The following is a 7877-nucleotide window of genomic DNA, read 5'->3' on the forward strand; positions in this document are numbered from 1 at the left end:
CTAGAAGAGAAGGAACTCAGAATATTTTAAGCCACTAAGTCAGTGATTAAAATATTGTAGGTACTAGGAAAAGAATGGTTGAAGGTAACCCTGCTGATTGTATAATGAGAAATTTACTGCGCATCTGACCTATGACCCATGAAGGTGTCGACAGAGAAGAGCCTTCACTTGCCACTAAAGTAGCTTTGTATCGAATATATTAATGATTTAGATGAAGCATGAGAGCTCTGTAAGGGGGGCAGCTCCAAGTTCCAGCTTTCAGGTCATCTGTATTGCCTCTTACCTGTGGGAGTGAATTTCAGCTTTTGGCAGCCAAGGCATCTTAGTTTCTTTTCCTGTTGCTGTCATAAAATGCCCTGATTGGCAAAAGTAGCTTGGGGGATGAGAGGTTTTTTTAGCTCAGAGTTTCATGCTATAGTTCATCATTGGGGAGACAGTCAAGGTGGTCAGAACTTGAGGTAGCTAGCCATACCTACAGTAAAGAGTGGAGGGACAATAAGTGCATGCATGTTAATACTTAGCTCATTTTCTTTAGTGCTATATAGTTTAGGACCCAAACCCAAGGAATGGTGTTACCAAAGCTGAGCAGGGCTTCCCACTTCAATAAACATAAATTAATATATTTCCCACAGGCCAACCTAATTTAAGCAGTCCCTCCTTGATGCTCTACTTCTAAGTGACTCTAGGTTGTGTCAAGTATGACAATAAAACTAACTGTCTTAGGATGCTTCTTCTTTCCATCAGAAGATTAAAAATCAGACAAGGTGGTTTTCTTGTATGGCTTTATAGAGGAAAGTCTCTGTAAGTTGGGTCTTCTGAGAGGTCCACCATCAGTGCTGGCTAGTTTTATGGCATCCTCATACATTAGCTAGAGTCATCTGAAGGGAGGAAACCTCAACTGAGAAAATCCTCAGATAAGGTCCAGCTATAGGGCATTTTCTTAATTAGTGATTGATGGGGGAGGACCCAGCCCATTTTGAGTAGTGCCATCCCTGGGCTGGTGGTCCTGGGTTCTATAAGAATGTAGGCTGAGCAAACCAGGAAAAGCAAGCCAGTAAGCAGCACTCCTCCATGGCCTTTGTATCAGCTCCTACCTACAGCTTCCTACCCTATTTGAGTCCTGACCCAACTTTCTTCAATGATTGACAGTGATTTGTTAAATAAACCCTTTTCTTCATATGTTTCTTTGGTTCTGGTGTTTAATTACTAGGGCCCCATGAGATGCTTGAGATAAGTTCTAAGTCTTTCTAATCCAGTTTTCATTGAGTGATTTCAAGTATGAACTTTGAGGGTTGAAGATACACGAATTCAAAGCTGAGATCTACCTTTACAGCTCATACCATAGGAATGCCATCTTGAGGTAATATTTTGTCTGTAAAACAGGAATACTAAAAAAAGTTCCTTAAGATACTGTGCAGATTAAATTAAATGTCCTATGTGGATGGGCTATTCTGTGACCTGGCACATATTGACCATTTGATAAACGAGTGTTAAAATGCTTGACATGTCCATGGAAGAGCCATATAATCAAATACTGATTCCATAAGAATGAATGAAAGCCCATCTTGGGAAGCATCTGTCATCTTTTGATCAGCCAACAGGTAAAAATCGATGGGCAAGTTCTTGTTACTCTTCTCACAGCTCTAGCTTAGATGATAGAATGGAAAGATGCAGCATACCCATAATCTCTTTCTTAAGTATCCAGTGTTAAGTGAAGCCTTTGGTAATCTGGATCCCCAAGTGACTGTGAGGAGCAGAACTCAATGGCAACCTACAATGGGCATGGGTCCTAAAACATGTGTTGTGGAAGAGGAAAAGATGTGATTGATATGCAGTTCTTGAAGTGTGAGGTTGAATGTTGAAAACAGCATCTGATATGGTCCTTCTTTGTGGTGGGGACTCTGAGGGTTCCTGAAGCTATAGTACATTATATGACAGCAGAACTATGAACCAGTGATGAGTGTGGTTGGTTTTTACAATAAGCTCCCTCTCAAGATAACCCACAAATCCATTAATCTACAAATGGATCCAGTCTTCTCTGAAAGGTTGACTCTCTTATCTCTCAGTAGGAAGGAAATTTCAACATGAGTTTTTATGAAGATTTTTAAACCATAGACATGGTCAGTGGGTTATTAAACACCAGTCATCCATTTAATGACTCTTCCAATTTGACAACTTCAAAAGACATCCAAATTTAATATACCCATGTTTCCCAAAACAAATAGTAAAAAATTACATTTCTTTCATTTGAAGAGTCTAGATTATATATATATATATATGTATATATATATATACATATATATATGATCTGTATTATATTATAATATATAAATATAATTATATATAATTTGATATATGACTTATATTATCACATATATATTACATTTGTCTCTTGAAGAGTATATAGTAATATATATATATTATATATATATATATATATAAAATTAGATTTTATGTGTGTGTATGTATTTTGTTCTGGAGAGGGTTCAGGGAGATGATAGGGAGCTAAGAATAAGTGGTCAGGACTACCAAAGGTCCCTCTGGGGTTATAAGTGTTACTTTAATGCTAAATAAGTTGACGTTTGTGATTCTTTCTATTTGTACCCAGCACTTTGGAAGAAAATATGGAGTATTTAAGCAGGATAGGAGTTTTGTTCAAGTTGATAGGAAGAGCCCACCAGAGAAGATCACTTAGAGTCTATAGCAAAATGAAAGTCTTTATTCCAGCTGGTTGGCACTGCACTCAGGTATTCAGGACCTAAGCATAGCCTTAAGCATTTAAAGGGAGGGGCTTTGAAAGGCAAAAACCACATCCTGTAATGTTGCTTGGCAGTTGCAGAGGAGGTTTGTGTAAGCAAGCAGTTTAAAGGAAGCTAAGTTAAGTTAGCTGAAGCATCTTGACCTCAGGTTCCTAGTATAGAGTTGGGAACTTTTCCTTGCTTCCCATCAAGGAGACCAAATTCTAGTTAAAACTAAAATGGCCTTAGCAAGACTATGAGATGGAGGAACCTCTGGACCATCTTGCTCTGTCACAAAGTGATGTCAAAAAGGGAGCTGAGAAGCTTCAATGAATTTATAATGAGAGCCATGAGTTTAGGCTGAGGTGGAAAAATGAGAACTTGAGGTAAGAGTAAGTAAGTGTCGGTCAGCCCAACAGACTGGAATTCCTTGTGGGATCACAAAATGGCTAGAATAAATGTAGAAGAGTGAGTGATAGGGATGGGGCTGTGTGACTGTGCTTCCAATACAATCTGGATCATGATGAATCTCTCAGCTTCCTCTCTATCTAATTCCATACCCTACCTTAGTGCTTTCTCCCACACCAGCCTCCTTTTATTCCTGAACAGCTTCCCACCACCACCATCCTCCAGCCAGCACACACTTACACACCTTCTATTGCTTCCCTGTTGTCTGTTGTAATCTTCTTCCTTCTAGTGGCCCCATGGGCTGACTCATCATTTGAGCTTTCTATGAGTCTTCTGTCTAATCCATGTCATCTCTTATTCAAGTTACTCTTGACCAGAACAACCCAGCAACAGTTTGCTGAGCTGGAAATTATCTCGTTTGCTTGTGGACTTGTTTGTTATTATCATGTAGAAACCCTATGATAGATAGATGCTTGTGAGTCTGGTTCCTTGAAGAATTCTCAGCACTTTAACAGTGTTTTATTAAGAGCTGATTAATGGATGCAATCCAACTTTTATTTTTTTATTTTAAAAAACATATTAGGGTGTTTTATTCCCCAGGAGGCTCGGTTATTTTGTTGGAGCAATTCTCATTAGGGGTAATTGAGCTGAATCCTCCAGGGACACTTGGCAGCATGCACAGGTATTTTTGGTTACCATCAAATGGGTAGAAGCCAGGGACATTGCTAAGCATCCAGCACTGGCCATGCCAGCCCTCCACAGCAAAGAATGGCCTGGCCTAGAGCATGTATCCATAGTGCTGTGCCCTGATGCGGGTGAGGGGAAAGACCTACCCATGTGATCAAACCTAAGTGAAACCTGAAGGGAACCCCCACAACATGCACAAGTGGCAGTCATGAGAAGCTGGTGGCCAATGACTTCCACCTTGGAGCAGGATTTGAGAAAGGGTGCGCTCAGGGATGGGTACCAACCAAAATAAAACAATCCAGAAGTTGTCCATCTTCCTCCAGGAAAGGAGACAACTCAGGGCAGGCCTGCTTTGTAACTGGGTGTTATCTGCCAACTTGGGGTTCTGGCAGTCTTGAAGTAGACAAGTCTACAATTCTGGGGCAGTGAAAGCACATGGCCTGGACAGCCCCCACAGTTAGTGAGTGTTTCTCAACTCATAAGCCCCTTCTATTCATTTGGAGAGACTCCATCTGCAAAACATTTATTCAAGGCTTAATTGCTAATAAGTCCCTGCATGGGGCCACGCTATTGAAAGGCTGCACAATGGCATGGCCTGATAATCAATGCTCCATTCATGCACTAATCAGAAGAGACAAACTGGATGTGGGAGAGCTTGCCCATGACTCCAGGAGCCCATCTCCCCGTTCCTGAGCTCCTCTCTAATTAGAGACTTGTCACATGCTAATCAGGACTGGGGTCCTGTTTAAGGAGCCCTGCTCCTGTGTAGGCACATGCCCAGAGCACATGAATTACCTCCTAATCAGTGAAACTAACAGAAAGTCTGTTCTGTAATTAAGCTGGAAATTGTCCTTAAGCTGACCTTCACCATAAAGATGGGCCATCATGGATACTGTAGCTACAGTATTTTACTAAACTCTAGTCACAAACATATGTAAAGTTTTATCACTAAAGTCTTTATGACAGAGATGAGAAAATTAATGTTATCTGCTGTTTCCAAAGTCATTTTGTGAATAAGCTCACTGGTAAGTCTTCAGGAACTGAAGCTGTAGCTCAGCCAGTAAAGGACTTACCTAACATGGACAACGCCCTGGAATCAATCCTCAGCACTGGGTGAAACCAGTTTGAGGACACATGCCTGTAGTCTCAGCACTTGGTAGGTGTTAGAAGTTTAAGATCATCCTTGGCTACATGGGGAGTTCAAAGCCAGCCTAAGTTAGAGAACTTGTCTCAAAAAATCCGCAACTTATCAATACATTGTTTTTAGCACAAATGTTCTATATAAAATGTTAGCTAACCGATGCCAAAGGATGTTTTAAAATACATAGGAAACTCCTTGTGGGCATGCAAGAAAGATAGCAACTTAAAAGAATGCACAAATGGCAGTCATGAGAAGCCGGTGGCCAATGACTTCCAATTGAGAGGATGTGGGCATACAATCTGTGGAAGAAGCCCAAGGCATCTCAGGAGATATTGAAAATTATGAATAATCAAAGATAGGCAAATTACAAACCAAGGTGTCCTGTCTAAGTAGATTGAAAAAGACAGAAATTTGGGTAATGCCCAGTGTTGGTAAAGATGCAGAGATGGAAATCCTTGGCAACTTCTGTCAAGAGTGGGTGTTCTGTGGAGTCCAAAGTATATGATGCAGGGCTTAGCACGTGTATCCACAGATATCCTTACATTGCTCTCCAGGGGGTCTATATAAAATTTTATTTCAGCATTGGCTTTAGTGCTAAGGAACTAGGGACCAGGTGGGTGTTATCTTCTGAGCACCAGATAAGCCACTGTGCAGGCGGTTGGCATATGGAGCATCCATGCAAAACAACAGATCAGTGGTAGCCATAGTTACAGGTATGAACCTTTTAAGAAACTGTAATGAGTAAGAAAGGTAAGAAGCCAAGTGAAACTCTAACATTTGTGAGAAAATCCAAATAGATGCACGCTAAATACCACCATTTTGTAAGAACACCTAAATAGAAGCCCAGAGGGATGGTGTTCATTACGGGGGAAACGGGCAAGGAGTAGGTTGTATTAGTCACAGTTCTATCAGGAAAGAGCTGACACATCGAGCAAGATCATTCAAGATAAGGCTTTTTATAAAGGTGTGGGTGCAGAGAGGCCATGAGAGGTGGTACAGAAACCAGGGTTAGAGGTCGGGCTGTTACCTCACCTCACCCATGAGAGCAGTTAGTTAGTAAGAGAGTTGTGAAGAGAATTGCTAAAAGAGCAGCTGTGGCTTTCAGTGATCCAGGTACCCTGTTGGTGAAACTGACTTCATCTTCCTCCCTCATTCTCCAGCCAGAGATTCCCATTGGCTTATCCAACAGAGAACCAAGGGCCAAAGGAGGCCAACACTGTATCTTTTTCAGGACAGTATGAGGCATGAAGAAAGGTATGTTGGGAGGAGCAGATGTTAGAGGTGCAACTGACAGCCATACTACTACATGGACCCTGAGAAGGAAGAAACCAAATAAATAAATAAATAAATAAATAAATAAATAAAAATATGGGGAAAGGCTTGCAAGAAAACACAAATAGATACAATACCCTACCTTGCAAGACTCAGGAGCCAATAATAAAGTAAAGGAAATGAAAAATTAAAACATTTTCCTAAGTCATTATTGTATGTATGTATATCTGTGTACTTATCACAGGTGGATATACAATTTGATTATTATATAGAATTGGTCAGGCAGCACACAAAGTGCCGGTTGCCTCTGATACTGGCAACATTTTGGGGATGTATTCTCGATTGTATACATTTTTATTAGACTTTGGAGAAACAAGAAAATGTACAGAATTTATGAGCCAAAGCTTTATAGAATCTTTGCTGCTCTGCAGCATCCCCATGGGATCCTAAGGTTTTGGGGCTGGAGATTAAAAATTACCTTCCTGATTGAATGCATATCTCTCCGTGATTACTTAACCCAAGTCATCAATCTCCATAATGTGTCCTGTTTCTGGGATCCAATCTTTGATTAATCTAAATTTCTTCTAGTTTCTTTTATTATAGAGTACTAATGTTTAAAATGCTACAGTCTATAAGAATGCGATGAACTGACCTCTGGCAGGTTTCACTTCTTCATGTACTTGAATGATGTACCTTCCTTGTAGGATCTGACCATGGTGTGATCTGAGACTGGCTGTTTTCCTGATTTGTACCACAGTTGGAAGTTAGGAGTGGTCTTTTTGTGTGTGTGAATTATAATGAAGTCTGGATTTTAAGATCTGGAAAAACTTCCTATGAGGCTTGATGAAGTGGTAGAGAGTCTTTGGGCAAGATGGTTCCCATAACAAGGACTTCCTCTGACATAGGAGGGAGCAATCCAGGATGAGTAAAATCCCTAAGTTAAAAACCTCAGACATATTTAATGCTAGAATGTGGCACCAGAAGAATTGAGCCAATTCAGACACAAGCCATAAGGCCCTGAGGTGGAAAGCTGTCCTATGAGCCACATCACAACTTCTCAGAAGTAAGGAAGACTTTCAAAAGGGCTCCAGGTGTCTGGAAGTCCAGGGCAGGGCTTTTTAGAATCAAAGAGGTTTTACAACAGAAAAGCCAGCCAGGGAGCAGCTATATAGAAATGGTAGGATTTCTAAAGCCTGAAGTTCAGATTTGGGCCTTGATTCTAATGGGAAACAGCCACTTAGTGCCAGATCTGACTGACTGATTCCACTTTGCATGGTGATCAGAATATTTAGAAATCTAGGCTGAGAAATGATTATCTTGGCAGCCATTTTATCTATCTTGCCTAATTGTCCTGTGCTTTCCTCTGGCTTTTTTTTTTTTTATACATTATTTTTGATTTTTTTGTTTTTTGTTTGTTTTTTGGTTTGTACTCCTGTTGAAAAATTATTTCTATATCTTAGTCAATTTATGATGTGAGACCAGAGCATACCGTCTTGGAGGCTTAAAACATACATTTGTTTTTCACAGTTCTGAAAATTGATAACTTCAAGAACAAGGTGATAGCAGCCTGAAGAAACTCCACTTTTTGATTCACAGATGGTACCCTCCTACTGCATTCCTTTATGGTGGAA

This window comes from Mus caroli, chromosome 7 (genome assembly GCF_900094665.2).
Source record: "Mus caroli chromosome 7, CAROLI_EIJ_v1.1, whole genome shotgun sequence".
Taxonomy (NCBI): Eukaryota; Metazoa; Chordata; class Mammalia; order Rodentia; family Muridae; genus Mus; species Mus caroli.